The sequence below is a fragment of the Eleutherodactylus coqui genome, chromosome 2 (assembly GCF_035609145.1).
Source record: "Eleutherodactylus coqui strain aEleCoq1 chromosome 2, aEleCoq1.hap1, whole genome shotgun sequence".
Taxonomy (NCBI): Eukaryota; Metazoa; Chordata; class Amphibia; order Anura; family Eleutherodactylidae; genus Eleutherodactylus; species Eleutherodactylus coqui.
Window position 1 is genome coordinate 340,084,642 of NC_089838.1, and position 24,445 is coordinate 340,109,086.

A 24,445-nucleotide genomic window follows, 5' to 3' on the forward strand; every position below is an offset into this window, starting at 1 on the left:
CTGGCCGCTTAAGAACACCGGTTAACTCGCACCAGCTGCCATCAGGCCTCAAACACAAAGTCCATCATATTTAATACCCAAGCAGGGTGTCATCCTTTTGGTCATCAGCCCCTGTCAGGATTGTGGCTTCCAGCCTCACTCAGCATCAGCCCTAGTTCTCAGTGTGTCTGGAGGATTTAACTCCTCCAGACCCACCCATACAGCTGTCCCTGCTGATTGGCACACAAAATGCCTATTTTACAGCCCTCTGCAGGCCATTCTGTGTACTGCCTTTCCACATTTCCTCCTCCCTCTGATCAAGGCCATAGGCCTTATAATGGGACCTAACCGTCTAGGGTCAAAGTTCCATGCTCCAGGATCTCTACAATTTTCTTCATGTTCTACAAAACTGAGAACCCCCTCACTATCTAGCACTGTCTCAACGACCTTCATAATATTTTCTTTATTGTCTACATCACACACAGTAGGAACTTCAACATGAACTTCGCTCATTTTCTACTTTAATGCTTCATGTTTTACAGATAAACATCTCTCTTGGATCGCTATCAATAGATTTTCCTTTTCTTGTAGTTCTCCAATATACTTTTGCTCCAAGCTCTCATTTTGGCTAACAATTCCCTTTGCTTTTGGCTGAACTCGTCTTTTTGACCTATTTCTTCCAGCTCTTTCTGCTTCATATGTTCTTAGTTTGTAATTTTCAACTTGCAAAATGTCATCTCTCATCTGTTCCAGAGTGGCAGCCAGTTTTTTTTTTTTTATCACCATCTGTAAAGTGATCCCTCATGTCGCCTCTGGATGCCTTAGTGCCTTTCAGCTCTCTTTTGCAATTCTTTAGCTGCTCCTGCACCTCATGCAATTCCTGAAAAGCTTCTTCTCTACTATTGTTTTCAGAGGCAATTTCTTTAATTTTCACAACCTCTATAGCCCCCAGGCTGGCATACTTTGCTGTTTGTAACTCCTTTTTAAGCTCCTACAACAGGGTCTTCATTCCTTCTACTTGCTGTTAGAGCACACTCTTGCACTTTTCTAGTACCAGAGTTCACTTTTCAGCATCTTTCTTGGTGCTAAGCAAGTCTTGCATTTCCATGTGCAACTGCTTAAGTCATTTTACTTCAACCTTCATTTCAAGGGCCTCTTCCAGGGTGTCTGACAAGGAGAGTGCTTTGGTTTCTTTTTCTCAAGCCTCTGCTTCAGCACAGTCACATTCGTTGGCATATTTAGCAGAAATAGTTTTCTCCTCACCAAGCAACTGTTCACATTTCTTCTGTTTGTTCTCCAAGTTGGACACAATCTGGCATTGGTGATCAATCCACACTAATAGCTTCTAATTCCTGCTGAAGTCTTCTTTTAGTCTTTTCAGTTTGTCATAAGCAGCTGTTTTTATTCTTTCTTACTATTGATTTGTAGCTTTTAATTATTTTTTAATTTTTCTTTTCTGCTCTTCCACAGAGTCTAAACGTGCAGGGTTCTTCTCCATCTTACTTTTCATATACGCCACATGAGAATGAAATGTTGAAATCTGCATTGACAGGGTTCTCTTAGTCTTCTTCTAGTTGCTCAAGGAATGTATTCCTCTCATCTTCCATTTCTTTAAGCCTGGCACGAAGGCCAAGCTTTCGACAAGTTTTTTCTTACAAAAACTCTGAGCTTTCAGTTCCACCTGCAGGCTGTTCACCTTGTTGGACAGCTCTGCCTGTAATCTGTCACCTTCAGTGAATTTTACTTGTAGCTCTTGAAGTTTTTTTTTAACATTTTCTTTTTATTGAATATAATAGCAAAAAAAATGTGACATAAATATAACACAAAAGGGTCACGTAGGACCACAGCAAAACTTGTAGAAATCGAAGTACAATCAGCCAGTAAGACTAAATAACAAAGAAAACATCTCTGCAGTGTTTGACTGTCGATCAGCAACAATCGTGTAGAACAGAAAAGTATTACTGATAGGCTGCCTGCAGACGGGTGGAAATTCCGCGGTGGGATTTCCCGCGGAATTTCCGCCCCTGGAAGCTGCCATAGGATGGCGTTAACAAACGCAATCCTAGCAGACGGCCGTGAATCTCGCGTGGCAAACAAATCACGGCATGCTCTATTTCTGTGCGGTGTTTGCAGAGCCCCGCACAGAAACATCACTCACCGGCCGCCGACCCCGCTCTGCGCATGCACCGGATGCCCGGCAGCCGGCACATGCAAGAGACGGGGCCGCGGGAGAGGTGAGTGCCCGCGCTGCCCTCTGCAGAAGCTTGGGTCGGGTCCCACTGCGAGAATTCTCACAGCCGGATCCTACCCGGCCGTCGGCAGGCGGCCATAGGGTGAGGTAGGTTAAGACTGAGGGAGGGGAGGAGGAAGGGAAGGTATAAGGATATAACAAAATAACACATCAGACAGCGAGTACATTTGTTTAATTTTGACATAATAACTCGATCTGCATTTGCTTTTGGAGGTCCTCCCTTAGTGAATTATCCCCAGAGCCCTCCAACAAGGAAACGAGAATTTGGTCGTTAATTGAGTTAACTAAATCCATCCATTAGCCCAAGTGTGAGGCCCGGTAAAAATCATGGACATTCGGGAGATCTATGCCGCCCTCCGACCCTCTCTTAATCATTAGGCTGTATGCCAGTCTCGGTCTCCTCTGCCTCCAGACGAACCCGGAGAAGGCCCTGCGCAATGCTCTAAAAAGCTCACCGGAAGATAAATTGGAAGCATCCTGATTTTGTAGAGTACTATAGGTAGAACATAGGTTTTTAGTATATATTTCCTCCCGAACAAGGATATGCATGGTAGGTCGTAAGAAGATCTTTTATCAACCCTAGCAGGGGAGGGAAGTTGGCAGAGTAGAGGTTATGTAACTCTTTGGTTATTATAACTCCTAAGAAATGGAGTAAGGATTCTGACCAAGCAAAGGGAGAGCTTATCTTTAAATGTCTGTTTCGAACTGCTGGGATAGATATGTTTAAGACTGTCAATTTCGAGAAATTAATTTTAAAGTTGGACACCAAACCAAAGCTGTTCAGAAGGTCGACCAGCCTGGGGAGGCCTCTCTCAGGATTCGTTACAAGGAAGACTATGTAGTCTGCGAAAGCCGCAGTGGAAAGGGAGTGATCTCCCCAGGTGAGTCCTGTGATCTCCGGGTCCCGTCTCACCATCTGGAGGAGAGTCTCCAGAGCCAGGATGAATAAGGTGGGTGCCGTTTTTAATGTCAAAGGGTGGGGATAGAATTTCGTTGACCTTCAGTCTGGTGTACGGTGTTGAGTACAGGGAAAAGATGGAAGAGACGAAAGCCGGGGGAATATTGAGATGAACCAGGACATCCCCCATATAATCCCAGTCAACCCGGTCAACGCCTTTTCAGAGTCCGTGCCCACGAGGGCTTAGGTGATATGGTGTTTTTGGGCATAGCGTATTGCATGGAGCAGTCTACGACAGTTATCTCTGCCCTCCCTTCCGCGCACAAAGCCCATCTGTTCTTCGTTAATTAGTAGGGGGATAATATCTTCTAGCTTTTTGGCCATAAGTTTGGCCCACAGCTTGACATCAAAATTGATCAGGGAGATCGGACGATAGCTGCCACATATCTCCGGATCTTTGTTTTCTTTGTGGATTAAGGTTATATGCGCTTCTAGAGCTTGTTTGGGAAAAGTGGAGCCTCTCAGAAGTACATTGAAGAGCTCTGTTAGTCTGGCGGTCAGAATTGAGCTAAAGGTTTTATAGTATGGAAGATTTAAACCATCTGGGCCAGGGTTTTTGCTATGCGGGCATGAAGCTAATAAAGCAATAGGCATTTTACTTAGTTTATTATAATCCATTACAATCCCCCCTTAAAATGACTATTTTATCTGTCCCTAATTCTGAAGACCTATCCACCTCACCTCATATGCCCTTCTCGAACTTTTCTCTGGCCCTTTTGACAACCCATAGCTTATCCATAGGCTCCCAGAGTCACCGACTTGGCATAAAAGGGCAGGTGCTTTCCGTAAGGCTTAAAGGTATTATAATTGCTGAGGGGTAAGAGTCTTTAGGATGTAGGACTTCTCGTAGTCCTCTGGACTCTCCATGTTCAGCAGTGTCAGCGAAGCATTGTCCACAGCCTTCTCACAGAGTTTCTTCAGGCAGTGTAGTCAGAATTACAAGTATGATTATCCCTACCTGGGCCAGCATTCTCTGCCATCCACTCATCCAACTAAAGTATTGATCCCATTGGTCATGTATACCTGAGTTTTTCTTTAGCTCTACTAAGAAGATCTCTTGCTTTTTGAGGGCTAAAGTCATTTTACCGTTTCATCCTGTGTTGTCGGGGCTGGTCATGCAGCAGGTCTCCCCATCATTTTACATACCCCTCCTTTCTCTGCTAAGATCATATCTAAGGCCATTCTATTCTGCAAAGTCATGGGGAAGATCGGTCCTAGCTGGTCTGCTAATCCCTGCAAGGACCAGGGTAAGCACGTTTTGTTGACTGTTTGCCATACGCTGTCCCATCCTGCTGCTCCCGTTTTTATTCCACTTATCCTTTTCTTCCTTGCTGGCTTGTAACTATAAAGTCCTTAGCATATCAATGTCCAAGATTTTGTCAATAACTTGTGTTGTCACTATCTTCTTTTCTTCTGTCTTCCATAGCTAGAGGGCCGCTGCCTTTGCTGTGCTTTCTGCAAGGTCATTGCCTCTTGCTTCTCCAGTATAGGAATTGGAGTAAGCCTTTATCTTGAGGACTGCCAGGAGCACTTTGTCAGGTAGAAGTAGGGCCTCCATGAGACTCTGCACCACTGCACCATTCTTAATTGGCTGTCCTGCTGAGGTAAGAAACTGTCTGGCCTTCCATATTGGGCAATAATCATGAGCTATGCCAAGCGCATACCGGGAATCAGTATAAATGTTTGCCAACTTACCTTCCGCCACTCTACATGCCTCAGTGATGGCCTTCAGCTCTGCTTCTTGTGCTAAGACATGCAGAGATAGAGCTTCTGCTTTTATTACATCTTGTTGTGTGACCAATGCATATCCGGTGTGGAGTCGTCAATCCTCACCCTGGTACGATCTACAAAAAGCTCAAAATATGCAAAATAATTAATAAATAACTGATCTACAATACCTAGATCACCTATGCCTCCCCCTCCCCCATTTGAATTGGGATACTCAATCGGAAGAAAAGTAGCCAGGTTCAAGTTAGTACAACATTGAAAAGAGATACTAGGAGGCATGAGAAGGGCACATTGTAGCTGGATCTGATAAGCTAGAGACAAGTGCTTGGCTTGCACTTGCGTGAGTATGCTCTGAATGTCATGAGGGGTGAGGACCACTAGGTGGTAGTCTAGAACCATAACTTGGTTCCCCTTATGGAGGGCATGGACCATGCGGTAGGTATCTGGCTGACCTTTTTGTGTCTTTTCTTGACTGAAAAAGAGGGGTGTTTTCTGAAGAATGTATCCCGCTCAAAAACCCCATTTGAACCAAGTCTCCCACTTGTCCACCAACAGCCTTTTCTTGTGAGAAACTAAAGGGATGTCAGTGGCAATAACAGAGACATGATTTACAACAGGGCAGAATAATCCTCAAACATCTATCCAAATTGGAAATGTGATATCCTTTAAGCAAATTCATTATTAATCTGATCCTGCCTATAATGTCTCAGCAAATTTGAGAGAAGAAAAATTTTCCTGACTGCCCAAGATTCTCAACATCCCCTACTTTGTTGACAAGAGAGGGAAGACCCATTACATACTCTTACATCATCTAGCTCCACCCCTTTGATTCTGACCATTCAAATGCTTCCTAATGCTTTCATTTGAAATTTACAATCTGCAAATCCATATGTAGAGGGGGGAGAGGGGGGAAAACGTTTATCCCCAGTCAATATCTGAATCACACATTTAACATTCATCACAGCCTGAACACTGGTCATTAACCCTCATTCATTCATGCGGTCAAGTCTGTCTCTCTCATATAAATATTAAGAACCATATCATCCTTCACAAACAATGTAGAGAAGACTCGGAACCAGAAGGAAACACCATTTAGCAAGTATACACACATCCAACCAATCAAAGAACTGACATGCACACAAATACCAGCAAGAATGTACCTTAAAATTCCTATCTTTCCTATTTTTTTCCTATTATATATTATACATTTTTTTCCTATTATAATTACTCATCCAAGCCATGGGAAGCAGCATGATGGAATGCACAATGGGGGAGGGGAGAACAGAACTCACCCATCTGCTGCAGTCTTACCCCATTGCGGATGTCTGGCGAACCGCATGCCCAGCGTTGGAGTCGCATTTCCAAAGATCACTCATCAATTTTTCCAAGTTGGGCACCAGATGTTAGGCAAATAAATCATATTCCAGAAGATTTCACTTGGACTTTTCACCCAATGCAGACATTGCAGTTCTCCCGGCACCCTCCTGCAAGGAAAACATTTGGTTATGCAAAAACTACCACACATCATCATCTGCATTAGAGTCCTTAGACAAATCTTCACCAAATGTCCAGTTAGTTTGTGCAGCTTCTGCTGAGCCATCCTGCACATATGACTTTCTATTAGTCCTTTTAGTGGCCTCACCACTCCATGAGTCTTCTCTGGATATCTGTCACAGTCTTTTGGCGGGGACACCTGTTGTGCCCTCCAACCTCTGCAGTTAGCCTCCAACACAGACCTCTAACTGGGGTTTTACTGGCCACTTTGCCACTGGACATCCATACATGCACCAGTCCATCAGTAAATATCCCCAGCAATGCTCTTTCTGGTTGCCTCCTGCACCACCCGCCATCTTGACTGCACAGTCAATAATAAACAACTAACCAAGTTCACTAACTTGCCTCACAGACATCCTCTGCCTGGTCCTCTGTTGCTCCCACAGGAACCGCAAACTTCGGCCTCCTGGTCCTTTAACCGCAGCTTGGGCCTCCTGGCCCTTTAAACGGCATCCAGCACAACTGCACTCTCGGCCTCCTGGCCCTTTAAACTCTGCATACAGCAGCACTGCTCCCAGCAGACATCCACGTGTTGCTACTGCAGCTTTGTGCGCCACTCCAGATCATGCCAGCGCATTCTCCACCATATGTGGCAAGTTGGGGTTGCTTCAGGATCGCTGACCTCTCTTATATGAAAATGGCGCACCACACGTATAGAAAACTCCAGAGATGTGGATTTCTTTATCTGGCACCCGCCAGAGTTTAATCATCATCACCGCAATCACAAACACAGCTCATATAGGCACCCCACCTGGGTATTTGAGGTTAGGGTTGTCGTCCCCTTCAGCTCCCCTGAGCTGTCTCTCTGGCTCTCCCAGCCAAAGTCTCTCAGGTATGAGCCCAGGGTTGTCGTCCCTGTCAGACTCTGGCCTTTGCTTGGCCACCAGCCTGCAGCACCTCCGCTCTGCTGCACTGGTCCTCTCTCAGGGTGGGTGAGTCCAGGGCTGTGGTCCCTGGCGGAGTCTGGCCTTTGGTAGGCCACCAGCCAGCAGCAGCTGAGCACTGCTGCGCTGGTCCTCTCTCCCTCTAACTGGATTCTGACAGGAAATAGCCCTTTTCTAGTTCCTGCTCCACCCTCGCACCAGAAGTCCTGTCTGCAGCCCTCTACAGGCCCTTCTGTGTACTGAACTACTAATATATATATATATATATATATATATATATATATATATATATATATATATATATATATATATATAGATAGATAGATAGATAGATAGATAGATAGATATGTAAAGACGAAAGCCCTCACTGACTCACTCACTGACTCGCCACTAATTATCCAACTTCCCGATGTTGTAGAAACATGAAATTTGGCACGAGCATTGATTATGTCATAAATAGGAAAATCTAATGGGTCCCAACTCAATAATTCAATTCTAGCACAAAAGAATTAGCGTCCAAATTTTACGTACGTAATCTAATTCTCTCACTTCCCGATGTAATATAAACTTGAAATTTGGCACGAGCATTGATTATGTCATAAATAGGAAAAGTTAATGCGTCACAACTCGATTATTCAATTCTAGCGCAAAAGAATTAGCGTCCAAATTTTATGTACGGAATCTAAATCTCTCACTTCCCGATGTCATAAAAACATGAAATTTGTCACGGGCATTGATTATGTCATAAATAGGAAAAGTTACTGGGTCCCAAATCGATTATTAAATTATAAGCGCAAAAGAATTAGCAGCCAAATTTTACGTACGGAATTTAATTCTCTCACTTCCTGATGTCATAGAAACATGAAATTTGGCACGAGCATTGATTATGTCATAAATAGGAAAAGCTAATGGATCCTAACTCGATTATTCAATTCTAAGCGCAAAAGAATTAGCGTCCAAATTTTACGCACGGAAACTTATGCTCTATCTTCTCGATGTCATAGAAACGTGAAATTTGGCACAAGCATTGATTATGTCTAGAGATGAGCGAGCGTACTCGTCCGAGCTTGATGCTCGTTCGAGTATTAGGGTACTCGAGATGCTTGTTACTCGAGTCAATTCTATTTCCTTCCCTGAAAGTTTTGCGCCATTTTCTGGCCAATAGACATGCAGGAAAGGCATTACAAATTCCTCCTGTGACGTGCCAGCCCTATCCCACCCCCCTGCAGTGAGTGTCTGGTGAGATCAAGTGACCGCCGAGTATATAAGGCAGTCCCGCCCGCTGCTCGCCTCAGACACACGCTGGCAGAGACTATGGAAGGTGCTGTTCCTGCAATAGGGAGAGTGTTAGGCTGTTAGCATCCTCAAGAAGCCCAACGGTCCTTCTTAGGGCCACATTTGACCGTGTGCATTACTGTTGTGGCTGCTGGTAGCAGTTTTGCACATTTTATTTTTTTGTATATCTGGCGTGCAGCCCCATTACAGCTATAGCGTTCTCAGGCTGCAGTGGGTTGTGTGGAATCCTGTCTACAAGAACCCCACGGTGTTCACGGTGTGTCGTCCCAGCCCTGCGCGACCACGTCTCCCGCAACATTGTACGCGCCCTCACCAACGCGGTTACTGGGAAGGACCACTTAGCAACGGACACGTGGACAAGCACAGGCGGGCAGGGCCACTATATCTCCCTGACGGCACATTGGGTGAATTTAGTGGAGGCTGGTACCGAGTCAGAGCCTGGGACCGCACACGTCCTACCCACTCCCAGAATAGCGGGCCCCAGCTTGGTACTGGTATCTGCGGCGGTGTATGCCACCTCCACTAAACCTTCTCCCTCCTCCTCCTCCTACGCAACCTCTACCTCGCAATTAAGATGTGTCAGCAGCACGTCGCCAGTAGTCAGTGTCGCGTGGCGCGGCACCACAGTGGTGGGCAAGCGCCAGCAGGCCGTGCTGAAACTAATCAGCTTAGAAGAGAAGAGGCACACGGCCCACGAACTGTTGCATGGTCGGACAGAGCAGACTGACCGCTGGCTTTCACCACTGAGCCTCCAACCGGGCATGGTCGTGTGTGACAACTGCCGTAACTTTGTGGCGGCTCTGCAGTTCGGCAGCCTCATGCACGTGCCATGCCTGTCCCACGTCTTTAATTTGGTGGTTCAGCTGTTTCTGAAAAACTACCTACACTTGTCAGACCTCCTCGGCAAGGTGCGCTGGGTCAGCGCACATTTCCGCAAGTCCAACATGGACGCTGCCACCCTGCGGACCCTGCAACACTGCTGTGCGACGTGCCCACACGCTGCACATGTTGGCCAGGCTGTATGAGCAGCGTAGAGCTATAGTGGAATACCAACTCCAACATGGGCGGCGTAGTGGGAGTCAGCCACCTCAATTCTATACAGAGGAGTGGGCATGGATGGCAGATACCTGCCAGGTCCTAGGAAACTTTGAGGGGTCTACCCAGATGGTGAGCGGCGATGCTGCAATCATTAGCGTCACCATTCCTCTGCTATGCCTCTTGAGAAGCTCCCTGTAAAGCATAAAGGCTGATGCTTTGCGGTCGGAACAGGAGACGGGGAAGACAGTATGTCGCTGGATAGTCAGAGCACCCTCATGTCTATATCTCATAGATGCGTTTTGCAGGAGGAGGAGGAGGCGGAGGAGCCTCAGGAGGAGGAGGGAGAAGAGACAGCTGGGCTGCAGAGAGTACCCATGCTGCTTGCCTGTCATCTGTTCAGCGTGTATGGCCTATGGAGGAGGAGGATCCTGGAAAGAGGAAAGGGGTTCGAGAGTGATGCAATACCACAGGGCCCTGGTGGACAAACTGATGGTAAACTTCCCATCTGACAGCGCTAGAGGCAGAAGGCGCAGTTCCGAGGGCCAAGTAGCAGGAGAGGCGCGGAGATCAGGCAGCATGTCCAGCGCAGGCAGGAGAACACTCTCCAAGGCCTTTGCCAGCTTTATGGCTCTCCAGCAAGACTGTGTTACTACTCTCCAGTCAAGGCTGAGTCGGAGGGAGCACTGTAAAAAGATGGTGAGGGAGTATGTAGCCGATCGTACCAACGTCCTCCGTGATGCCTCTGCTCCGTACAACTACTGGGTGTCAAAGCTGGACACGTGGCACGAATTTGCGCTGTATGCCCTGGAGCTGCTTGCTTTCCCTGCCGCTAGCGTCTTGTCAGAGAGGGTGTTTAGTGCAGCTGGGGGAATCATCACGGATAAGCGTACCCACCTGTCAACTGACAGTGCCGACATGCTAACACTCATAAAGATGAACAAAGCGTGGATTTCCCCAGACTTCTCTTCCCCACCAGCGGGGAGCAGCGTTACTTAAACATTCTTTTCACAGCAGCCGTGGATGCAAGCATATCACCGTAAAAAAAGGGACATTTACCTTTGTCAATCTGTGAATGATATTAGTCCTCCTCCTCCTGCTCCTCCTCCTGAAACATCATGTCATCACGCTGAACTGCCAATTTTTCTGCGGCCCAAGAGGCTCATATAACTTTTTTCAAACAATATTTCTACATTTCTAACTAAAGCATTGAAACTTCAACATGAACCAATTTTTTTTAACAGGGCTGCCTCCAGGCTCTGTTACAAATTAAGCCACCGTAAGCTAAAAGATTAATGGGTTTCACCTGCCCTCTCGGTTGAGCAATTTTTCAGGGGTACATTTGTACTATTGGTACACTAATTTTTTGGGTCCTCGCCTACACTGTAATACAAGTAATTTTTTTGGCCTTCGCATACACTCATGGTACACCAATGTGTCAGGGGTTGGCCTACACTCTTGCTACAGAAATGTAACTCGGGTTTGCCTGCCTATACGTCTGCCACAGTAATGCTACAGGGGTCGGCCTATACTTCTGCTACATAAATGTTACAGGGGTCTGCCTATACTTCAGCTGCAGAAATTTTACAGGGGTCTGCTAATACTGCTGCTATATAAATGTTTCTGGGGTCTGCGTATACTTCTGCAACTAAAATGTTACTGGGGTCTGTCTATACTGTTTCTACTGAAATGTTACTAATACTGGGCTCTGTCTATAGTGCTGCTACGGAAATGTTTCTGGGGTCTGTCTATACTGTTACTACTGAAATGTTACTGGGCTCTGCCTATACTGCTACAACTGAAATGTTACAGGGGTCTGCCTATACTGTTACTACTGAAATGTTACTAATACTGGGCTCTGCCTATACTGCTGCTACGAAAAAGTTACTGGGGTCTGTCTATACTGTTACTACTGAAATGTTACTAATACTGGGCTCTGCCTATACTGCTGCTACAGAAAATGTTACAGGGCTCTGCCTATACTGCTGCAGCTGAAATGTTACTGGGGTCTGCCTATACTGTTACTACTGAAATGTTACTAATACTGGGCTCCTGCCTATACTGCTGCTACTGAAATGTTACTGGGCTCTGCCTATACTGCTGCTACGGAAATGTTACTGGGGTCTGTCTGTACTGTAACTACAGAAATGTTACTGGGGTCTCCCTAGACTACAGACCATAGCGGGTCCTGGTCATGGTGTCTTGGCCTTGTAATGCCACATCCTTTAAACCCTCCCCCTCCTCCTCCCAACAATGAAAACATTCTTGGCAAATTCTTTCGCTGTGGTCCGTCTTGCGCCTGTCCAAGAATTTCTCCTAAACCGGCACAATAGGAATGCCCCACTGTCCCTCTTAATCCTGGCCACAGTTCCGAAAACCAACTAAATACAACCGGGGTCGTATTCGATTCTTCCTAGCTGAAGCATTCAGGCGACTGGTAGAGCAATAGTGGCTTCCATCTTGTTGGTACTGATAATAATTACATTTTTTAGTGTACAGCTGAGGTAGGAATAGAGCCGACTATAAAACACAGTATCCATGCAGGGCTGGGGACAGAGGAGCAGCAGGCACATATCCTTGGTGGAAGCAGGCCAGCTGAGATCCACATACTCCCGGACTGATTTTGGACTGATTGATGAGGCCTTTACTTGTGATCATCTTTGGTAATTCCTGACAAAGATGAGTGGTATAGCCAGAAACTTGTATTGCTAACACTTTGAAATGGTCAACAGAAAACATATGAATGAAGCCTTTCCATATTTCTGATTGAGATGAGGAGGAGTTCAGACTTTTAGTACCTAGAATATCCTTTTCATTGCTATCAAATGCCCCTCTTGTCTCAGAAAATACTAGCTTTTCCACATAGCTGTTGTCGCTTCCACTTTTGTTCTGCGCCTTGGGGTCAGGGGATCAGCAATGTGCATCATGTATTTTCTCTCGTGTTACCACAGTTATCGGAGAAACTTGTTTGGGCCAAAGAAGAGAAGCGTAACTGCATTAATGTTACAGGAGTCTGCCTATACTTCAGCTGCAGAAATGTTAAAGGGGTCTGCCTATACTTCTGCTACAGAAATGTTATTGGGGTCTGTCTATACTGTTACTACAGAAATGTCACAGGGGTCTGCCTATACTTCTGCTACATAAATGTTACAGGGGTCTGCCTATACTGCTGCTACATAAATGTTTCTGGGGTCTGCGTATACTTCTGCAACTAAAATGTTACTGGGGTCTGTCTATACTGTTACTACTGAAATGTACCTAATACTGGGCTCTGTCTATAGTGCTGCTACGGAAATGTTTCTGGGGTCTGTCTATACTGTTACTACTGAAATGTTACTGGGCTATGCCTATACTGCTGCAACTGAAATGTTACAGGGGTCTGTCTATACTGTTACTACTGAAATGTTACTAATACTGGGCTCTGCATATACTGCTGCTATGGAAATGTTACTTGGGTCTGTCTATACTGTTACTACTGAAATGTTTCTAATAATGGGCTATGCCTATACTGCTGCTACGGAAATGTTACTGGGGTCTGTCTATACTGTTACTACTGAAATGTTACTGGGCTCTGCCTATACTGCTGCAACTGAAATGTCACTGGGGTCTGTCTATACTGTTACTACTGAAATGTTACTAATACTGGGGTCTGTCTATACTGTTACTACTGAAATGTTACTAATACTGGGCTCTGCCTATACTGCTGCTACTGAAATATTACAGGTCTCTGCCTATACTGCTGCAACTGAAATGTTACTGGGGTCTGTCTATACTGTTACTACTGAAATGTACCTAATACTGGGCTCTGCCTATACTGCTGCTACGGAAATGTTACTGGGGCCTGTCTATACTGTTACTACTGAAATGTTACTAATACTGGGCTCTGCCTATACTGCTGCTACTGAAATGTTGCTGGGGTCTGTCCATACTGTTACTACTGAAATGTTACTGGGCTCTGCCTATACTGCTACAACTGAAATGTTACCGGGGTCTGTCCATACTGTTACTACTGAAATGTTACTAATACTGGGCTCTGCCTATACTGCTGCTACGGGAATGTTACTGGGGTCTGCCTATACTGTTACTACTGAAATGTTACTGGGCTCTGCCTATACTGCTGCAATGGAATTGCTACTTGGGTCTGTCTATACTGTTACTACTGAAATGTTACAGTGCTCTGCCTATACTGCTGCAACTGAAATGTTACTGGGGTCTGTATATACTGTTACTACTGAAATGTTACTGGGCTCTGCCTATACTGCTGCAACTGAAATGTTACAAGGGTCTGTCTATACTGTTACCAATGAAATGTTACTAATACTAGGCTCTGCCTATACTGCTGCTACGGAAATGTTACTGGGGTCTGTCTATACTGCTATTACTGAAATGTAGCTGGGCTCTGCCTATACTACTGCAACTGAAATGTTACAGGGGTCTGTCTATACTGTTACTACTGAAATGTTACTAATACTGGGCTATGCCTATACTGCTGCTACAGAAATGTTACTGGGGTCTGTCTATACTGTTACTACTGAAATGTTACTAATACTGGGCTATGCCTATACTGCTGCTACGGAAATTTTACTGGGGTCTGTCTATACTGTTACTACTGAAATGTTACTGGGCTCTGCCTATACTGCTGCAACTGAAATGTTACAGGGGTCTGTCAATACTGTTACTACTGAAATGTTACTAATACTGGACTATGCCTATACTGCTGCTACAGAAATGTTACTGGGGTCTGTCTATACTGTTACTACTAAAATGTTACTGGGCTCTGCCTATACTGCTGCAACTGAAATGTTACTGGGGTCTGTCTATACTGTTACTACTGAAATGGAACTAATACTGGGGTCTGTCTATACTGTTATTACTGAAATGTTACTAATACTGGGCTCTGCCTATACTGCTGCTACCGAAATGTTACAGGGGTCTCCCTAGACTTCTGCAACATAACTGTTAGTGGGGTCAGCTTATACCTTTGCTACAGGAATATTATAGGGGTCTGTGCATAGCATGGGTGCACTAAGTTTTCCCATCACGGTGTTTTACGTATCTGGCCCTAAATAAAAAAAAAACAGACTGACTAGGGCATGCAGTGTTGGTCGAAGCCCACCTGTACTTTATCTCATGTTAGCTCAGCTATCTGGGAAACTGCAATGAGATTTATTCATGTACGTCGGTGGCTTCCTGGGACCCACCCATGCTGTGGGTCCACACTGACTTCCCAGAGTGGAGTTGTACCTGCCTGTGACTATTAATGAAAAAATCCCCGTCTGACTCTGGCATGCAGTGTGGGCCGAAGCCAGCCTGTATTTTATCTGACGTTAGCTCAGCTGTCCAGGGCACTGCAATGGGATTTATTTATGTACCGTCGGTGGGTTCCAGGGAGCCACCCATGCTGTAGATGCAAACCGACTTCACATAGCGGAGTTGTACCTGCCTGTGACTATGAATAAAAAAAACTCAGTCTGACTAGGGCATGCAGTGTGGGCCGAAGCCAACCTGTACTTTATCTCACGTTAGCTCAGCTATTCGGGGCACTGCAGTGGGATTAATTTATGTACCGTTGGTGGCTTCCTGGGACCCACCCATGCTGTGGGTTCACACACACTTCCCAGAGTGGAGTTGTACCTGCCTGTGACTATTAATTAAAAAAAAACAGTCTGACTCTGGCATGCAGTGTGGGCCGAAGCCAACCTGTATTTTATCTGACGTTAGTTCAGCTGTCCGGGGCACTGCAATGGGATTTATTTATGTACCGCTGGTGGGTTCCAGGGAGCCACCCATGCTGTGGGTGCACACGGACTTCCCATAGCGGAGTTGTACCTGCCTGTGACTATTATTTAAAAAAGCTCAGTCTGACTCTGGCATGCAGTGTTGGCCGAAGCCCATCTGTATTTTATCTGACGTTAGCTCAGCTATCCGGGGGACTGTAATGGGATTTATTTATGCATCGTCGGTGGCTTCCAGGGACCCACCCATGCTGTGGGTGCACACCGACTTCTAAGAGCGGAGTTGTACCTGCCTGTGACTATTAAAGGGGTTCTGACATCAAAAAAAAAAAAATTTACTCACCTTGCCTGGCCTGGCCCGATCGCCAGGCATGTCCCCTCCAGCCGGCATCTTCTTCTGTGCCTTTAAAGCAGAGCAGGAGCGGTCAAAAAGACCGCTTCCTGCTCTGGTCCGTCCGTCAGGCACTTCCGAGGTGAACGGACGGACCGCCCACAGCAAGCATGTCACAAGCAGTGCTTGCTGTGGGCGGCCCGTCCGTCCTGCTGAACTCCGGAGTGCTGCGCATGCGCAGTGGAGACGCAGCCCGTCCTGACTCCTGTCAGAGGGCACCTCTCCACTGCGCATGCGCGCGATCCCGGAGTGGAGGGGAACTGCAACTGCGCCAGGTTGGGGCTGTGGAGCTTTTTCCTGGCTAATCCAGTCATTGGAGCGGTGAAAGGAAAGGTAACTGATTTACTGAGCCCATCACAGATGAACTAGCATCGAAGTCCGCTTCATGCCCGCGTTTGCTGGAGGTGTGGGCTGAGGCCTATGTCCCGGGGGAAGTGCAAGTGCGCCCGTTTGGGGCTGTGGAGCTTTTTCCTGCTAATCCAGTCATTGGAGCGGGGAAAGGAAAGCTAACTGATTTAATGAGCCCGTCGCAGATGAACTAGCATCAAAGTCCACTTCATGCCTACGATTGCTGAAGCTGTGGGCCAAGGCCTATGTCGTCGGCTCGGTGCAAGTCTGCCATGTTTGGCCACTCTGATTTATTTATTGTTCATGTCTTGGGTTGCCTAGGACCCACCTATGCTGTTGGTGCAGACTTAGTTCTTATCCCGGTGTTTGACCTGTCTGGCACAAAGACACTGACTGACTTGGGTAGGGGGCAGAGTGCAGATGGCTTTCCCCTTGCGGTGTGGATTGAGCTATGTGACACCTAGACAGAATGAATACTGTGTGGGCACATGGATTCCCCGTAGCTATGTAACTCATGCCCACGTTTGCAGCTCCTGACGGAGGTGGCACAGGATTGGAATCAAGATCGAACGTCAATTTCTCATTGATTCTCTACAGCATTGTGGGCTATCGCCCCGCCCCTTTTAAAGAGGGTCGCTACCTGGCCCTGCCAACCCTCTGCAGTGTGTACCTCCAGTTCCTCCTCATGGCAGACGCACTTATAAATAGACATAAGGGTGGTGTGGCTATGCAACCAGCGTGTGGCATGAGGGCAGCTGAAGGCTGCGCAGGGAAAAGCTAATGGGTCCCAACACGATTATTCAATTCTAAGCGCAAAAGAATTGGCGTCCAAATTTTATGTACGTAATCTAATTCTCGCACTTCCCAATGTCATAGAAACTTGAAATTTGGCATGCGCATTGATTGTGCTATAAATAGGAAAAGCTAATGGGTCCCAACTCAATTATTCAATTCTAGCGCAAAAGAATTAGCGCCCAAATTTTACATACAAAATCTAATTCTCTCACTTGGAATTTGGCACGAGCATTGATTATTATGTCATAAATGGGAAAAGCTAATGGGTCCCAACTCGATTATTTAATTCTAAGCGCAAAAGCTTTAGCGTCCAAATTTTACGTACGTAATCTAATTCTCTCACTTCCTGATGTCATAGAAATGTGAAATTTGGCACGAGCATAGATTATGTCATAAATAGGAAAAGCTAATGGGTCCCAACTCGTTTATTTAATTCTAAGCACAAAAGAATTAGCGTCCAAATTTTATGTACGTAATCTAATTCTCACATTTCCCGATGTCATAGAAACTTAAAATTTGGCACCTACATTGATTATGCCATAAATAGGAAAAGCTAATGGGTCCCAAATCGATTATTTAATTCTAAGCACAAAAGAATTAGCGTCCAAATTTTACGTATGTAATCTAATTCTCTCACATCCCGATGTCATAGAAATTTGAAATTTGTCACGGGCATTGAATATGTCAAAAATTGGAAAGCTAAATGGGTCCCAACTCGATTATTCAATTCTAAGCACAAAAGAATTAGCGTCCACATTTTATGTACGTAATCTAATTCTCTTACTTCCCGATGTCATAGAAACTTGAAATTTGGCACGAGCATTGACTATGTCATAAATAGGAAAAGTTAATGGGTCCTAACTAGAGATGAGTGAGCACCAAAATGCTTGAGTGCTCGTTACTCGAGTCGAACTTTCAGTGATGCTCGAGAGTTCGTTTCGAGTAACGAACCCCATTGAAGTCAATGGGTGACTCGAGCATTTTTGTATATGACCGATGCTCGCTAAGGTTTTCATTTGTGAAAATCTGGGAAATTCAAGAAAGTGATGGGAACGACACAGAAACGGATAGGGGAGGCGAGGAGCTACATGTTGGGCTGCATCTCAAGTTCCCAGGTCCCACTATTAAGCGACAATAGTGGCAAGAGTGAGACCCCCCCCCCCCACTGTCAGCATAAAGATCGTTCTCCTCTGCCACAGAGAAGAACGATGTTAGCCCATTGAATTCAATGGAGCTGTCATTCAGCTGAGAGCTGCCCCTGAGCCAATCAGAGGCAGCACTCACTCACCCATTCATGAATTCATGAATGGGTGTCAGTGAGAGCTGCCTCTGATTGGTCAGGCTGTGACCAATCAGAGGCAGCTCATTCAGCAGGCGGGAATTTTAAATCCCCGGCTGCTGAATACTACTCACAGCTGTTCAGAGCAGTTCAGGAGGACTGCAGCCGGCCGCGCTGAACTCCGTCTGCCGGGACCAGGTGAGTATATATATATTTTTTATTTTTACACATTTCTGGATGAATTGCAGGGATGGGCTTATATATTTAAGCCCTTCCTGACAATTCATCCCACGATCGCCGGCAGCCCATTGCTTTCAATGGAGCCGGCTGTATTGCCGGCTCCATTGAATTCAATGGTCAGTGCTCGTTTGATCAAGACGAGTACCACGTGGTGCTCGTCTCGAGTAACGAGCATCTCGAGCACCCTAATACTCGAACAAGCATCAAGCTCGGACGAGTATGCTCGCTCATCTCTAGTCCTAACTTGATTATTCAATTCTAAATGCAAAAGAATTAGCGTCCAAATGTTACGTACGGAATCTAATTCTCTCACTTCCTGATGTCATTTTATATAAAGGAAACGTCGCATGGTTGCCTCCACGTGGTGTTTACTGGGTAACGCAAAGAACCATGCAAAATGGTGAACATATGTTTTACCGGTATCTCTAAAGTAACCACGACTTCATAAGATTTTACCGTGTGAACACCACATAAACACCAGTACCAAAATAACTCGGTGAAGCCGGGTATATCAGCTAGTATATATATATACATATATATATATATATATATATATATATATATATATATATAGAAACACATTTATATTATTATTACTACAACAAAACTCACTCCTCGCCCCACTCCAGTTCGGTTTCCACCCCCTCCACTCAACTGAAATTGCCCTCACAAAAGTGACCCGATGATGGCCAAGTCGAAGGGGGACTACTCCCTACTAATCCTCCATGAGCTCTCTGCTGCATTTGAATCTGTCAGCCATGACCTCATCCTTGCCAAGCTTTGCTCTATCAGCCTAAAGGACACTGTTCTATCCTGGTTCTCCTCCTATTTCTCGGACTACTCTTTCAGCATATTTTTTGCTGGCTCAACCTTCTCTCCACTTCCTATCTCTGTTGGGGTTCCCCAGGGCTTGGTCCTTGACCCCCTTCTCTTCTCTATCTATACTGCCCCAATAGAACAAGCCATCCACAGATTTGGCCTCAAATACCACTTCCATGCCAACAACACCCAGCTAAACACTTCCTCCCATGACATCTCTGCACCCTTCCTCCAAAACATATCAGATTTTCTGGCCGTTGTCTCTAACACTATGTTCTTCCTCTGTTTTAAACTTAACTGCTCAAAAACTGACCTTCTCATTTTTCCACCCCCTACCAGCCGACCTTCCTCCCCAAATCTCCATGTAAGTAGCCGGCACCACCATAGACCCCAGACAGCACGCCCGCTGCCTCGGTTCATACTGGACTTAAACGTCTCCTCCCAATTCCAATCACTGGTCAGAACATGCCACCTGCACCTCAGGAACATTGCAATTGTCCATTCCTCACCACGGACATGCTAAAGATACTCGTTGTCACCCTCATCCATTCCCAACTTGACTACTTCAACTCACTGCTTACTGGGCTTTCCCGCACCAGACTCTCCTCACTCCAGTCCATACTAAATGCGGCAGCAAGACTCATCTTCCTATCCAGACGCTTCTCAGATGCCTCTGCACTATGCCAGTCACTGCACTGGCTGCTCATACACTACCGAATTCAATTTAAACTCATTGGCCTCACCCACAGATCTCTATATGCCACCACACCACCATACATCACCTCCCTCCTGTCTGTACACCACACAACCTCCGCTCTCCAGTCTGCCAACACAGTTCGACTAGACGTCAACATAATACAAACCTCATATACTTGCTTCAACAGAGCAGCACTGACCGAATGAAATTTTCTATCCCAAGATATCTGGACAATCCCTGATGCACAGAACTTCAGACATGCCTTGAAGAGTCAGCTCTTCAAAGTAGCATACCGACTTGCCTGATTTAGACCCTGCCCACAAATTATGCCCATCATGTTTATTTCCTGCTTGCACACTTCCCTATTGAGCCCTCTGTGCACTTGAATGCGCCACAGAATATGTTGGCGCTATACAAATAAAGATTATGATTATTATTATTGATGAATGGAGTGAGTTATGATAATTTGATGGGAAGCAAAACAAAACGCATAAAATTTCTAGTCTTTAAGACTTATCCTGAGTAGAGTAAATGAAATCTTCGCATTTACAGTTCAAAAAGTAAAACTTAGTTCAAAGTTTTATAAAAGTTAACAAACTTAAACTTCTCAGAGAGGAATCTCCCAGAGGAGCAGCCCGAATCCTCCATGACTTCACTATGGAACTGATGTAAGATTTCTCTATAAAAAGAGTTCTAATGTCGTTTACTGAAGGACGAATCTCCAGGAGTGAAACTGCCGAGAGGATTTCAGATTTTCCTGCCAGTAAGTAAATTTTATTCTATGCCAATGTTCATGCCGCAAATTTGCAAAGGTCATTTAGGCTTTTTTTTTTAATGAAAACCATGATAATGATGATGAGTTTTGGGTTTACATTTTCATTCTTTTCTCCCCACTTTCAAGATATCATAACTTTAAAATTTTTTCAATGACATTGCTACATCGGAGCATTTTTGTGCGACGAGCTGTGTTTTTCAATAGTGCCATTTTATGTACCATATAATGTACTGAAAAGGCTAATTTCCCGCAGACGAGTGTGAGTGCGAAACTCAGCCCGTTATCATGCTCACCAATGTGCGATGTCCCTCGGATGCGAAGCATTTTGTTGCATCAGTTCAGGGAAGTTGTTTTCAAAAGGAAACCTTGCATTGCACTTGCATGTGCCTTGCACGCCCTGTGATGATTTGCCAGCCCCATTGAAAACTATAGCCAATGCGATGCAAAGAAACGCCCAAAGATAGGACATGCCGCAATTTTTTTTCACACTGCAATGCGAGAAAAAAATCGTTCATGTGTACGACTAATGAAAACAAAGATCTGGTACCGTGTTAGCCAGCAAGAGAAACCACGTAATCTTGTAGATATGATACCTTTTAATGGTTAACAAAAATACATGATGTAATAGCGAGCTTGCGAACCAACGCAGGGTTCTTCTTCAGGCTTAAATGGATTGGATCTGAAGAGGCATGGATATTTATACACACTTATAACATACATACTTATGACAAGGCACAGATATGGATATACACTACCGTTCAAAAGTTTGGGGTCACATTGAAATGTCCTTATTTTTGAAGGAAAAGCACTGTACTTTTCAATGAAGATAACTTTAAACTAGTCCTAACTTTAAACAAATGCACTCTATACATTGCTAATGTGGTAAATGACTATTCTAGCTGCAAATGCCTGGTTTTTTGTGCAAAATCTACAAAGGTGAATAGAGGCCCATTTCCAGCAACTATCACTCCAGTGTTCTAATGGTACAATGTGTTTGCTCATTGGCTCAGAAGGCTGATTGATGATTAGAAAACCCTTGTGCAATCATGTTCACACATCTGAAAACAGTCTAGCTCGTTACAGAAGCTACAAAACTGACCTTCCTGTGAGCAGATTGAGTTTCTGGAGCATCACATTTGTGGGGTCAATTAAATGCTCAAAATGGCCAGAAAAAGAGAACTTCCATCTGAAACTCGACAGTCTATTCTTGTTCTTTGAAATGAAGGCTATTCCATGCGAGAAATTGCTAAGAAATTGAAGATTTCCTACAACGGTGTGTACTACTCCCTTCAGAGGACAGCACAAACAGGCTCTAACCAGAGTAGAAAAAGAAGTGGGAGGCCGCGTTGCACAACTAAGCAAGAAGATAAGCACATTAGAGTCTCTAGTTTGAGAAACAGACGCCTCACAGGTACCCAACTGGCATCTTCATTAAATAGTACCCGCAAAACACGTGTCAACATCTACAGTGAAGAGGCGGCTGCGGGATTTTGGGCTTCAGGGCAGAGTGGCAAAGAAAAAGCCATATCTGAGACTGGCCAATAAAAGAAAAAGATTAAGATGGGCAAAAGAACACAGACATTTGACAGAGGAAGACTGGAAAAAAGTGTTGTGGACGGATGAATCCAAGTTTCAGGTGTTTGGATCACAAAGAAGAACGTTTGTGAGACGCAGAACAAATGAAAAGATTCTGGAAGAATGCCTGACGCCATCTGTTAAGCATGGTGGAGGTAATGTGATGGTCTGGGGTTGCTTTGGTGCTGGTAAGGTGGGAGATTTGTACAGGGTAAAAGGGATTCTGAATAAGGAAGGCTATCACTCCATTTTGCAACGCCATGCCATACCCAGTGGACAGCGCTTGATTGGAACCAATTTCATCCTACAACAGGACAATGACCCTAAACACACCTCCAAATTGTGCAAGAACTAGTTACAGCAGAAGCAGGCAGCTGGTATTCTATCGGTAATGGAGTGGCCAGCGCAGTCACCAGATCTGAACCCCATTGAGCTGTTGTGGGAGCAGCTTGACCGTATGGTACGCCAGAAGTGCCCATCCAACCAATCCAACTTGTGGGAGATGCTTCTAGAAGCGTGGGGTGCAATTTCACAAGCTTACCTCAACAAATTAACAGCTAGAATGTCAAAGGTGTGCAATGCTGTAATTGCTGCAAAAGGAGGATTCTTTGACGAAAGCAAAGTTTGATGTAAAAACAATGTTATTTCAAATACAAATCATTATTTCTAACCTTGTCAATGTCTTGGCTCTATTTTCTATTCATTTCACAACGCATGGTGGTGAATAAGTGTGACTTTTCATGGAAAACACAAAATTGTTTGGGTGACCCCAAACTTTTGAACGGTAGTGTATATATATATATACTTATGACAAGGCACAGATATGGATGTGATTGGTTCGCACTTAAAAGGAATTCTGCAACAGAAAACAAACTTTTTTTTTGTCTCGGCACTGATAATGAAGTGAAAGTTTTATGGTCCCTAAATTACTGTTGGGGGGGGGGGGGGTCGTCAGGCTAGAAATGCTACAAGAGGTACACAAACATTTTTAGCTAAACACTGATAAGGGAGTGAAAGTTTATGATCCCTGAATTACTGTTGATGGGGCTCTTATCTTTGCAATAAATGTCTCACACCTCCCATTCACGAATAAATCCTGGGGAATAATTTAACCCAGTATTCAGCGTGTCAAAGGTTGTTATCAATTTATATTCACAAATTCTTCTGTGGTTTTGTGACTTGAAACCCTTCAATATCAAAACTCTCATATCTCCTATGTCATGTCCATGGTTAGAGAAGTGCTCGGCCACAGGCAATTCTCTTTTTCTGTGTTCAATCATGTGGCGATGAGATCTCATCCTGGCTTTCAGTTTCTGTTCTGTTTCTCCAAGATAAAGACCCCCAACAGGACATTTACTGCACATGATCAGGTACACAACATTGGACGTGGAACATGTGAATGTCCCTGGGATCTTTAGTGCTGCTGTGTGTTGGGGATCCGTATCCTATCCGCAGTCAGTATATATGAGCAGGTCTTAAAGCTCCTTACATTACAGGGATAAGTTCCCTTTTGTGTGTCAGAGGGTAATGCACTCCTGATTATAAAGTTCCTCAAGTTAGGAGGTTGCCTGTAACACAGAAGCGGAGGGTCCGGGAATATAGTTTTCAGACGGTCATCCTTGTGCAGGGTATGGTGGAGTTTATTTGCGGTTTTCCTTAGTACCTCTAGTTGTGGATTGTAGGTCACTACTAGAAGCACACGATCGTTTCTTTCCTTCTCCTTGTATTGGAGTAGTTGATTCCTGGGTATCCTGATGGCTCTGGTGATTTGGTCATCAGTTGAGGTGGGATGGTAGCCCTGATTTATAAATGTTCTTTTAAGATGGTACAAATGTTCCTTTCTGTCTGTTGGGTTGGAGCAGATCCAGTTATACCTGATGGCCTGGCTGTAGACAATGGACCTTTTGATGTGTTTAGGATGAAAACTGTCCCATCTGAGGTATGTAGGCCGATCAATCGGTTTTCGGTACAGGGATGTCTGTATTGAGTTGTTTAAAATCTTTATGGTGGTGTCCAAAAAGTTGATTTCTGTATGCGATTAGCTTAATGTCAGGTTTATGGTGGGGTGGAATGCATTGAATCTTTCATGGAATTTTATTAATTCTT